Source organism: Panthera uncia (assembly GCF_023721935.1).
Source record: "Panthera uncia isolate 11264 chromosome B2 unlocalized genomic scaffold, Puncia_PCG_1.0 HiC_scaffold_24, whole genome shotgun sequence".
In the NCBI taxonomy this organism is placed as follows: domain Eukaryota; kingdom Metazoa; phylum Chordata; class Mammalia; order Carnivora; family Felidae; genus Panthera; species Panthera uncia.
Window position 1 is genome coordinate 113,219,996 of NW_026057580.1, and position 13,319 is coordinate 113,233,314.

Consider the following 13,319-nt stretch of genomic DNA (forward strand, 5'->3'; position numbering starts at 1 on the left):
ATAAAATGTTACTCAGCCAAATCTATAAACTGAACGCTTGGCGGTGGGGGGCGGCGGGGGGGTGGGGGGCACACAGAGATTAGTCAAAGCCTTTGTTGCCCATTAAAGGGTCTTACGCTCAGGGTTTCCCCTGACCAAACCCTTATGAAAGAGTTATGTACCGTACCACCAAGGGAAGTGTTGCTCTGCCCATTCTGATATTATTGGTCACTGTCAAAATCCAGCCAGCCTTTTGTTATTAGGAAACTGGTTCGTTTGTGCTTCCATCTGAGGCTTGCCTGAGAGCTCTCTACAAACCCCAGACCTAAACTGTGTCTTCATCACAGAAGGACGGTCTCAGGCCTCAGGGAAAGGACCGTGCCAGGTGCTTTCGACTACCGATACTTTAAAGAACGGACTCTCAGTTACAGGCGTCAGAGCCAGCATTAGCTTGACAACTTCTACACTGTACCAGTGGAATGAATTAGGTGTTTCGGGATCATTCCAGGATCATTTCAGTCTGGAAGTCAAAGTCCTTCATGAAAGCAACCCACTAATCCAAGATCCGACAGAACAAGAATTAATTACATGAGAACAATTAAACTTAGGAGGGAAATTTAATTACGGCTATTTGTTTTGAATATTATTAGTACTTTCATTATTCTGTGTTTGTGAATATATGAAGATATTTTTCTTATTTATGTATCTCACCTTCAGTTTAGTTGACTACGCCTTTGTTTACTGAGTTTAAACTTTTACCAATAGTATCCGGTCTTCACTGGCCCTCAGAATTCAGAAACAAATACTTTATGGAGCCTCCTTACTTTTTCACCGCAACACAGTTATTGACAGCAGTTCAATTAAGAATTTGTTCTCATCTTACCATGACATAAGTGAACAAAAAGTGCAACAAAGGATATTCAGAGAGTGATATTTGAGAATATTTCTCACTTCATAAGGTATGACAACACATTACTAAGAAATGATAATTGACCTTACTTGTGTGCCGATGCCTACAAGACCCTCACATACAAACAGGTTTGGTATGGGGGCAACAGAGTCCCATTCACGGGCCATAATTCTTACCCAGTGTAACAGATAACCCCAAAGACTATGGTTATTGCTCTACAAGACATGAACCAGCACTGTATCTAATCCAGCCATCCCACCCTAACATTTCTTCATTACACACACGTACATGCACGCACACACTCCAATGTTGAAAGGGGATCTTTCTTTAATCGGTACTTTGAAGTTTTTACACAAAATTATAGAAAATAGTACAATATAACCACTGCCAGATAAAATGGATTAAATGATAAAAAGACAAATTGATGGTTTGTCCACCTTTAGTGACCCTAAGACTGATCACATGGCACCAGCCTGATCCCTTCATGGTATATCTATCTACTCACTCACTTTGACCTTTTTATAATTGTTGCTAGAATGAGTTAGGACTTGCAAAATGGTGAGTATTCTGATTCTGGTATCATCTTCAATTATTATCTGGAACAATTCTGCACAGAAAAGTTTCCCCCAACCACTAAGGGGACCTTGGTTACCTTCAAATAGAATTCTTATAGAAGTTAGAGAAATCGTTATTGTTTTTCTTTTAATTACCAACTTTCCGAGTAAAATTTTAGTGTTCTAGTTATTGCCAAGGCTTTTTAATACCTTTGATTTTTTTTAGTAAAATGATTTTAATAAGTTGTTTTCCATACTATTTTTATCTTGGATTATGCCATCTTTGGATAATACATCTTTGTTATCCCAGGTGTCCTTCACGCAGTCCAACCATCTTTGATAACCCACACAAGCTACTGAGCAAGATAGCACTATAAGGCATTCAGGGTTCATCTTGCATATTTTCTGTCTCAGGTCTGAATCTGTCATTCTCTAGGGATTCCTGGCTCCCTATAGTGGAACACAATGTCAAGAGACCAAAATTTGAGTGGCCATAAACTTACTATTAATTTATAGGCTTGGAGGAGCAATCTAGATGCTCTACCTGTAAAGGAGTTGGTGGGGGGAGGGGAGTGGGGTGATAGTCTGAGATAGGAAACACCGACCATAGGACGTCCCAACACTGGTTGCTCATCAAAGTCATCTGTGAAGCCACCAAAATATAGATTCCCGGGCCTCCACCAAGATGTTTTAAATCCAATGCTCAAAGGTGAGCCCCAAGTAATTTAAGACACCCTCGGGAAATGTAATCACTCCAGGGTCCACTGGACAGGAGGGCTAAGTTATAGTCTCCGAGCAATCATATTTCCAAGACCATGCCATAGAGTATTTCACAGACCTTAGGAGTTGAATCACTTTTATCTTTTATCACTAATTTCTCTTATCTTACAAAGTAATATATATTATTATCGAAAGTTATAATAAAACAAGTTTCAAAACAAAAAATAATAAAAATAACCCATAATCCTATTGTAAGAAAATCACTATCAACTCTTATATCTGCTTTTTTAATCTTTTTTCTATATTACATATGCACACATGAAACATATATTTAGTTGTCTATTTTTTTAGACTAAGATCACACACCACTCAGTGTTCTGGAATCTACTTTTTTCATACAGCATCTTTCTATGCCATTAAATATTATTCCCCAACATCACCTTCAATTGTTATAGAGTATGTCATTTTATTGGGTTGTCAAACATTTATTTATTCAGTCCCTATGGCTGGACTTCTAGATTGTTTTCTTTTTTTTTTTTTTATTGCCAATGTAAACAATGCTATGTTTGAACATCTTTATGGGCAATTCTTTGTATACATCCTTAATATGATTTTGTGATAAACTCTGAAAAGTAGAATTGCCAAGCCAAAAGGTAGAGATGTCATATCTTCCTGTGGGACTGTAAAGTTCTAAAATAATTTCCTAACAATTTGAGGTAAGAGAAAAGTCTATGACATCTGAAAAGGACTACAATGGAAGCAAGGCTGTGTGAAGGGGGAAGAAAACTTGTTATCTGACTGTGTAAAGGACTGTCATTAAGTTGAATGTTAAGGTATGGGAAAAAGAAGCAACGTGCAGGATATCGTGACTGAAAGATGGTGGCACTAAACGATGTCATGGCAACCTCGTGCTGAGCAAAGTGCACCATTTGCGTGTGTGTTTGTGAGGTGGAGAATTTGGGAATGAGATTTAACTATACACATAGAATTTGGAAGTCTGAGTATCTGGAAATATTGACTGCAATGATTAAGCTATCTGGTTTTCTCTGACAGAAGCACTGGACCCTACTTCAGGAATCCAAACTTCTCCCGCAACTTAGAACTTCTACTTTCCGATCTCAAAGGACCATCAAAGAATGAATGAATACAGGTTTTTATTCACTTAATACATATTTATTAAGCACCTACTATGCTCCAAGCACTGTGTTGGGTACTGCAGACAGCCCAGAACAAGATGAAATCCTGCCTCATGAAGTTCACTTCTCAATGGGGCTTGTACCAACTGTGTGAGCCACCCTGGTGCCCACAGTCCTACCGTATGCAGCAAACCTCTCAAATTAACTACCTTAAAAAAGAAAACCTGTTTTTCTTCATACAAACAAGAAAATTTATTTTCCATGAAGTCCATAAGAAAAAGATACTATGGAAATCATTTGAAGGGATTCTGGGGAAAATAACAAGTCTGAAAAATTCTGGATTGTTCTGTTAATGAAAGACAACATAAGGCTCTAATATGTTTCTCTGTAATAAGGAAAAAGTGACACAAATGTACAACCATACAGTAGCCCTAAAATTACTAGTATTCCTATCACTGAAGATGTGCTATATTTTATTGAGATATAATATTTCTTATGGACATAAAGAGAGTGGATTAAGCAAAGGACTCAAAGCTACGGTTCTATTTTACCAGACTAAGTTGACATACCTCAAATACAGCAACTCCACTAGCAGTATTTATGGACACATAAAATACTCCATAATAGATGTAATCTTTCTCATTTCATGAAAGAAAATCCTACATGGTCAATTTGAAGCATGTTGTCTCACCACCTGTGGAAAAATTCTAATTCCTACTCCTCTTGGTCTATCTTCCCCCAAGATTGTATTTATTTTTCAAATACGTGAAACGCCACCAAAATCTCAGTGATGTCACCATGAAAGAGTAAATGCAGTAAAAGAATATCATCAAATGATTCAATGATTTTTTTAAAGAGAGGTGACTTCATAGCCATCAGCTAGAACTCAAAGAGTTCTGGTGGCTCTTTATCATCAAAATGATTATATTGCATCAGAAACCCACACAACAGCAGCTTTTATAAATAACTGCCAGATAGAAGTATCACTCATTGAAGCTGGGTCTGTCCATTCTTTGTGACAATAAAGAAATTGCATGGCAAACAGCAGCAATCTGTGAAGACCGGCAAATCATGCTTGCCTAAGCCATCCCTCTAGATTACACTGTTTGCCTTCGTTGGTCAGCAGGTTAGTGAAATGTCTTCTCTTTGAAAGGCAGGACATCATGAAGATGTGTACCCATCTTTTGCTTGCAGTTATGTAACGGTGGAGACTTTTAGATCCATATAAGGATCCATTCATTAGATTCGTGCAAACATCTGAAGAGAGATAGTGGCAACACTCAAGTTTCCAGAATGCTGTTCTGTCAAACAATTCTAGTCTGAAGACACGCACCCCAGTGATCAAATCTGAATCCACGTGTGCCATTCTCTTGCTCACGGAAACATAATCTTTGTCTGCATTGCTAAGCTCAATAGTAACCTGTCCTGTTTTTTAAATTTATTTTTAAATTTTATTTTTGAGAGAGAGAAGAGACAGAGCGTGAGTAGGAGAGGGACAGAGAGAGAGAGAGGGAGACACAGAATCCAAAGCAGGCTTCAGGCTCTGAGCTGTCAGCACAGAGCCCCACATGGGGCTCAAACCCACGACCCGTGAGATCATGACCTGAGCTGAAGTCGGGGGTTTAACTGACTGAGCCATAGTAACCTGTGCTTAAACAGCAACCCAACAGTAACGTGTTCTTAAACTTCCCTTGTCTGTCACCTATTGGCCAGATTGATAAAGGTCCTCTGTGGTCCACTTCAGCTGACCAGTCCCCAGCTAGTCTGCTCCTTCAAATTACTGGACACAGCCAAAAGGGTTCTCTGAGCAAGTCCCAACAGAAAAAGAAAGAAAACACTGCATCTTATTTTTCCCCCTTATTGAAACTTCCTTTCTGTCCGACTGGTTCCCGATAACTAAACACAGATCATGAAAACTAAAAGATTAATCCTATTTTCTGATGAGATACTCTCAACGTAGTATATCATCTAACAGAATATGAGAAAACAAAAACAAAAACAAAAACAAACAAACAAAAAAAAAACCCAAAAAGCATCATCTGTGATTTAGAGTTGGAAGATGATGACAATGTAAAATTTTAGGAAAATAGCCAGAAGAAATTTTGTTCCTGATGTCATTCTTCATTATCCCAGAACATCCACTATGCTAACCTAGTCCCAAATACACGGTGGAAGTGACCAGCATCTAAAATTAAATTTTAATTAATGAATTAAAGTGAAATGAAACCCCAACTTCAAAACCACAGAAGAGACAGAACGCAGTCTTGCGAGCAGGCAGGATGGTATGGGGGTGTAGCTCCTGTTTTTTTTCTGATTTAAATCAGGAAGCTCTGAATCTATATACCTGCACTGATTTTAGAGCCCGGGCCCAACATCAGGGCTGTTGATCACGTGAGCTGCAAAGCAAAAGGATAACAAAACCCGGCAACGGTTAAGTCACGTTTTGTATGTGCCAAGCACTGGCCAAGCTCTGCCAAGCTCTGTTCTGAGCACTGGTCACAAAGTAGCTGGAATGAACAGTGTGAGGCAGGTCATTTCGTTATCTGTGTAAAGGAGGAATCCAAGGCCTAGCACCTTGAGAAAACCGGGGCTTCTCAAACTTTAATGCGCACCATTTGCCTGAGGACCCTTTTTAAAAACGCACAGTTGGTGATTCAGCAGGTCTGGGATGGAGCCTTCCTGACAGAGTCCTGAGTGACGATGCTATTGTTGGTCTACAGACCAGAATGAGAGCGGCAGGAAGTTAACTGTCGAAGGCACGGAAGCGGTAAGAAGCAGGGCTGGGAGGTGGCTCGGTCAGCCTGGCTCATCGCCACTAAACGTAGCATCTGTGTCACAGACGTTTCACACGCAGGGGTGCTGTGGCCCAAGGATTAGAACAAATAAATGCCTGTCACCTTTTCCTATGGCACTTGCCAGCAACAACCAATATTTATTAAGGGCCTACCATGTAACAGGCACTGTGGGAAACAGAACATAAAAACTATTCCCTGGCCTGACGGATATTTATTTAATCCACTAGACAAACAATTAACCATTTGATTCCCTTCTAATTACAATTCCATTGGTTGAACATTTTGATTAGTTTAATTATCATACACAGAGAAAATAGAGCATTAACTTCCAAAGAATCAGAGTACAATAACACACTTCTAACACCAAAGGTAGTCAATTTAATTCCATCTCTGGGGACCGAGGAAGAAATTTTTAGATATTACAGAGCTTCAGCGGTATCATTTGGGTAATAAATTATAGCTCAATTAGACTTAGAATGTGTAGGAGTTTGGGGGGCCCCTGGGTGGCTCAGTCAGTGAAGCGTCCAACTTCAGCTCAGGTCATGACCTCACCATTTGTGAGTTCAAGCCCCATGTCGGGCTCTGTGCTGACAGCTCAGAGCCTGGAGCCTGCTTTGGCTTCTGTGTCTCCCTCTCTCTCTTCCCCTCCTTGGCTCGCCCCCTGTCTCTGTCTCTCTCTCTCTCCCTCTCAAAAATAAACAAACACACAAAAAAATTTTTTTTTTAAAAAAGAAGGTGTAGGAGTTTGGGCCTGATTCTATGGAATTACCTAGAAAAAATTTAAAAAACAAAGTTCTCATAGTTTTGTTTTGTTTTCACTTATAATGAGTGTTTCAATTTCTGTTATAAAATGGACATTTTGCTAATTCCTATTTTCATTACTAGGTTGAAACAAAGGTTCTTGAATTACGTGTAAATCTCTTGGAAGCTACCGTTCGTACAGAATAACACCTTCAACAAAACATCCACAGAATTTCCATTAGTCTTCATTTATTCAGAACAAATTCAGAAAGTTTTAAGAGTTTATTATAGGCAGCCAATTCCCACCACTTAATTTGTAATTTTTCTCTTTATTTTCCTTGTAACAAATCAAGAAAATGGAATCCAGCAGCCTGCCCGCATTTTTGGCACAGTCTGCATTAATTAGAGCACTTCAACGATTCCCAAGACGGACCTCACCGGCTATAAATATCCTGCCTCGGCTCCCACTCTCCTGTCAAGTGCAAATCTTCCCGTCTTGGCACATGCCCAGGGTCCTCCGAAGGACCTCAGAGCTCAAAGAGCAAAAAATGTAAATGCTTTACTTTGTGGGCATTAGACCCATAGGAGACAGATGACCGCACTACCCACGGTGGGGCCTTTAGAGCGCGCAGTCACGTCAGCCCCATTTAGTCCAGGGCACGACGTCTCCCTTTCCTTTTTAATCAAAATATTCCCTTGCAGAGGTGACATCAGAAGAATCGATACCTCTGAGGTCCCTGGCGAGCACCCCTGTCATCTCCCACCACGACCCCCTGGAGTTCATTTTTAATTGCTTGTGTTTTACAACCATCGCAAAGGACAAAACACTTCTAACAGAGTCATGTGTTAGGCTACACCAGAAGCACGGGGTGGAAAGGCCAGCCTTGGTTTCTCTCCTTTCTTCCTGCAGGGAGCCCACTCCCCACTCAGCCGGTGAGTCATGGATGGCGTGAATTGCTCACTCATTCGGCTCTGGGCTTTCCCTCTCAGATTCTCTGTCACACAGAGGACACACGGGTGCTCCATCCAGCTCTACCTGACTACCCAACTCTTCTCCATTTCCAAGTACTTAGGAAAGAAAATGCAAGACGTGGGGAGACCTTCTTAAACTCCAGAAGATAGGAGGGATGTGACAAAAAGGTTATCATGGCCATTTGGGTCACTGAAGGTTTTGGCGTCCAGAGCTCTCCACAACAGGAGCTTACTCCCCAACCCCCAACCACCTTTCCAACGTCATCAGTCCTCCGAACCTGTTGTAGGTCATGGTCACCAGCCATGGTCATCACTGGCAGGACACTCCACAAGCTCGTCCCCCTCTGAGTGTGACCAGCCCCTCACCACCTCCTCCAAAGCCCCCATCCTCTGCCAGCCACAGACAAGTCCTTCCGGACTCTCAGAGCCCATCCTCCAAAGCACCATACTGCTTTGATTTGCCTTTTTTGTTCAGAACTCACTCCACTTAAATTGTATACATACATCTTCTAAACTGTGAGCTACTTGAGGGTCTGGTTCTTCTCATTAACCCCTGTATCTCCTGTTGCTGGTTTATTATACATACGAAGTTCTCCAAAGTTCTGACACATGCTACAACATGGATGGGCCCTGGAGACATCATGCTAAGTGAAGTGAGCCAGTCACAAAAAGACGACCACTGTATGGCTTCACTCATACGAGGTGTCTAGAGTAGTCAAATTCATAAGAAATAGAAAGTAGAAGGCTGGCTGCCAGAGGCTGTGGGGAGGAGGGATTAGGGAGTTATTTCGAGGGTATGTAGGGTTTCAGTTCCACAATATGGGAAAGTTCTGGAGATGGGTTACACAACAGTGTAACTATGCTCAACTCTACTGAGCTGCACACTTAGGAATGACTAAGATGGCTCCTGTGTTCTTTACCATATGAGATTAATAAAAAGTACTCAGAAGGTGAGCTGATGACAAATGCAGGAACTGACTGCTCTGTATGGAGGGCTCAGTTATCCCTAGCCACCCCTTTACCAAGTTGTGACTGCTTCCGGGTAACAAGTATTTCCAGTACTCTGCTAACCCCATGGCACATTGCACCCTGCTCTCCACACGCAATTATTAACCATTTTACCCACCAGGCGTGATAAATGGGTTCAAGAGTTGTAAGGGCTATATTTTATATGTTGAATAATACTTCATGGCCATATGACAATATATGTACCACCATCCATGTTCCAGCCAATGGAAGTACGAAGTGTATGAGACTTACTCGCTTTTGATGAGCACACTCTCAAAGTGGTGAACAAAACCATGACAAGTAAACACACTACAGTAGATAGAAAGCACAATCAACAGGAAGCAACAACTCATTCTGCTTTTGGAACAGTGTTCAGACTTCTTGGAAAGGAATATAGGACGATCCTCCCCACACACACCTCAAAAACCCACCCAAAATATGTCATGCTGGCAAAATTCCCGCTACTGTGCAGTATCATTTTCCATGTTTTCACTTATAATATTGAGAGAGCATGTTATAGCAAAAATGTCTATGTTGGAGAAAAAAATAAGTTCTTGGCAAAATCGTAATGTATTTTCTATAATTTTACAGGATAGCAACCTTAAGTTGCTCTCATATGACTGCCAAAATTTTGTTGTTTCCGGGAAGGTTTACACAAGAGACTCTCCTTAAAGCTGTTTGATGCACCAAGAAATCCACACTCTCGGGCTTAAAGTCATTAGCATGTCTTATGCGTATTTTCAAGTACTTGAGATTTGATTTTGGATCAAATGAGAATTAAATCTGAAGTTTATCACTCTATTTCATTAGTAGGCCTCCATGACTGATTTGTATTTGGCAGATGTTAACTAACTTATAATCCTGTAAATAATGTTTGTCTTACACTACATTCAACCACTGGCTAAAAAAAAATGCTGATAAGAACATATTCTCTGATAATCATGATATATCTACAGTGAGTATCCAGAGCTCAAGCCTTAAAAGCAATTACATTTATTTTTTAATAGACTTTATTACTTAGAGTAGTTTTAGATTGACAGTGAAACTGAGCAAAAAGTACAGAGTTCTCATAGACACCCCTCCCCAACACACACACACAACTTGTTCCACTACGAATACTCCACAGCAGAGTAGCCACATTTGTTTTAGTCGGGATCCTACACTGACACACCATTATCACTCCAAATCCACAGTTCAGTTCACTAGGGCTCCTTTTGGTGTTGTATATTCTATGGGTTTTGACAAATGTATACGGACATACATCCACCATTATAGTATTATACAAAGTAGTTTCTATGTCCTAAAATATCCTGTGTTCTGAGTGTCTGTCCTTCCCTCTCCCCAATCCCTGGCAATCTGTATAGACACAGATCTTCACTGTATCTTTAGCTTTCCAGAATGTCATATAATTGCAATCACCTAGTATGTAGGCTTCTCAGATGGGCTTCTTTTACCTGGTACTATGCACTTAAATTTCCTCCCTGTCTTTTCACGGCTTGATAGCTCATTTCTTTTTAGCCCTGAATATTATTATCTCTGGATGGACCATGTTTCATCTGTTCACCTTTGGAAGGATCATGGTTGCTTCCATGTTTGGGCAATTATAAATAAAGCTGCTATAAAAGTCTGCATGCAGTTCATTGCACAGACATACATTTTCAATTCAGTTGGGTAAACAGCAAGTTTTAGCTATGTTGTATGGTAAGAGTGTGTTTAATTTTGTAAGAAACTGCCTTCAAAATGGCCATACCATTTCACTTCCACCGGCGATGAATGGCAGTCGGTGTTGGTCTGTTCCCTCATCAGAATTTGGTGTTCTCAAGAGTTTTGGATTTAGGCTATTCTGATGAGTGTGTAATGGTATGTCATCATTTCAAACTGTAATTTCCTAATGACATATGATATTGAATATCTTTTCTTATGCTTATTTGCCATCTATGTAAATTCTTTGGTGAGGTGTCCGTTCACATCTTTTGCCTATTTTTTACTTGGTTTGTTCATTTTATTGCCGGTTTTAAGAATTCTCTGTATATTTTGGATAACAGTCAATCAAATGCGACTTTTGCAAATATTTTCTCCCAATCTGTGGCTCGTCTTCTTATTCTCTTGACATTGTCTTTCACAGAGGAGAAATTATTCATTTTAACGAAGTTCAGCTTATCATTTATTTATTTCAAAGATCATGCCTTTGGTGCTGTATCTAAAAAGTCATCACCATATTCAAGGTCATCTAGGTTTTCTCCCATGCTATAGTCCAAGGTTTTTATAGTTTTATGTTTTACATGTAGCTCTAAGATCCATTTTGAGTTAATTTTTGTGAAAAGTATAAGACCTGTATCTAGATTTTTTTCAAGACATGGGTGTCCAGTTATTCCAGCACCATTTGTTCAAAAGATTATCTGTTCTCCATCCTATCGCCTTTTCTCATTTCTTAGAGATCAGCTGACCATATTTATGTGGGATTGTGTCTAGGATTTCCATTTTATCCCATTGATCTATTTGTCTATTCTCCCACCAATACTATACTGTCTTGATTATTATAGCTTTATAGCATGTCATAACAAGGAGCAGCCTCAATCCTCTGTCTGTTCTTCTTCAATATTGTGTTGGCTATTCTGGCCTCTCCATATAACTTTAGGATCGGTTAATCAATATCCACAAAATAACTTGCTGGCATTTTGATTGGACTTGTGAAGATCAAGTTGGGAAGCTAACATCTTGGCAATACTGAATCTTCTTTTCCTTGACCATGAAATGTCTCTGTATTTTTTAGTTCTCTGATTTCCTTCAAAAGAGCTGTGTGATTTTCCTAATTATAGATGCTGTACATATTTTGTTAGGTTTATATCTAAGTGTTTCATTTTGAGGGATGCTAATGTAAATGTTACTGCATTTTAATTCCACTTGTTCATTGCTGGTCTGTAGGAAAGCAATTAACTTTTGCATATTAATTTTGTATCCTGCAACCTTGATATTAGTTCTAGGAAGTGTCTGTTGGTTTCTTTGTTTCTTTCTTTCAGATTTTCTACATAGACAATCATGTCATCTGTAAACAAAGACAGTTTTATGTCTTCTTCCCAACTGGTTGCCTTTTATTTCCTTTTCTTGTCTTATTTTATGGCTAGAACTTCCAGTATAATGTTGAAAGGATTGGTGAAGGCCATTTATACTTAAGTTTTTTTTTTCCCATATTTGTCTATCTTTAATTTTTTTTTCTATAAAATGTCTTTGAGTTATATTTCAAAAGTCATCTTTCATTTAGTAAGAAGATATATGCTTATTTTATAGTAAAATGTTCTTCATTACTAATGAAATGCTTTCTTAGTAAGCTGAGGCAAAAAGACTTGAAAGAATTGGATAAAATTAGCAAGTGTTTTATTTTTAAAAAGGGAAAAAAAGGAGGTGCGCCTGGGTAGCTCAGTCAGTTAAGCATCTGACTCTTGATTTTGGCTCAGGTCATGATCTTGTGCTTTGTGCGTTCTATCCTTGCATCAGGCTCCACACTGACAGTGTGAAGCCTGCTTTGGATTCTCTCTCTGCCACCCTCCTTCTCTCATTCTTTCTCTCTCTCCCTCTCTTTTTGTCAAAAAAAAAAAAACGTTAAAAAAGAAAAAGAAAAAAATGGTACACCATGTGATATAAAAATTGAGTTTTAAAATTTGACTACTTGAAGGGCGTGGCGGTGGCTCAGTTGGTTGAGCATCCAATCTTGATTTTGGCTTAGGTCATGATCTTGTGGTTCGTGAGATCGAGCCAAGAGTTGGGCTTTGCACTGACAACATAGAGATTCTCCCTCTCTTCTTCTGCCCCTCCCCCACTCATGCTTTTCTCCCCCTCTCTCTCTCTCTCTCTCTCTCCCTCGCTCTCTTATTCTCTCTCCAAATTTAGAAAAAAAAGTAAGAACAGTATCTCAGAAACATAGCAAAATTTTGATTACTTGACTATAATTAATTTAACATGATTCTTCAAAATGACTTATTGTCAGACTGTGTCTACTGTTTATAATCAAAATGTCTAGAGCAAATGCAGAAACTCATTCTTTCTTCCTGATATCTATATTTTGAGGAGTATAGGCTACTGGATACTTCAAACACAAGCTCTGGAGTAAGACAATCCTTGGTAAAATCTTGCCTTGTCTGAATCCATTCTTCAAATAGTCTGATGCTATTAGCTCTCTATAATGAGGATAATAATATTGCCTACCTGGTGGGGCTTCTAAAGAATTAAACAAGACATTCATGGGAAAAAATGCTTAGTACAGTGCCAGGTTCACAGCAAGCACTCAGAGATGTTGACCATTATTATTACCACTACTTCCTGATGTTACTGGAATTAGCATATTTATAGGATTCACAAGCAGCCAATTCAAAAGGCAGCTGACTTAGCCAATTCCCTAAATCAGATCTCACTCTACTGCATGGCTCAGAACTCTTCCAGCGGCTCCCTTCTCATCAGGGTGAAACTTAAGATCTACCACCCTGTATGCAACTTGCCCCCATCTTGA

General features: G+C 39.5%; 1 protein-coding gene across 1 annotated transcript in view; it reads right to left on the reverse strand.

The window, feature by feature from the left end:
* PRKN (parkin RBR E3 ubiquitin protein ligase) overlaps positions 1-13,319 on the reverse strand; it is a 1,335,825-nt gene that overhangs the window by 886,313 nt on the left and 436,193 nt on the right. The gene's annotated exons all lie outside the window — the stretch shown is intronic.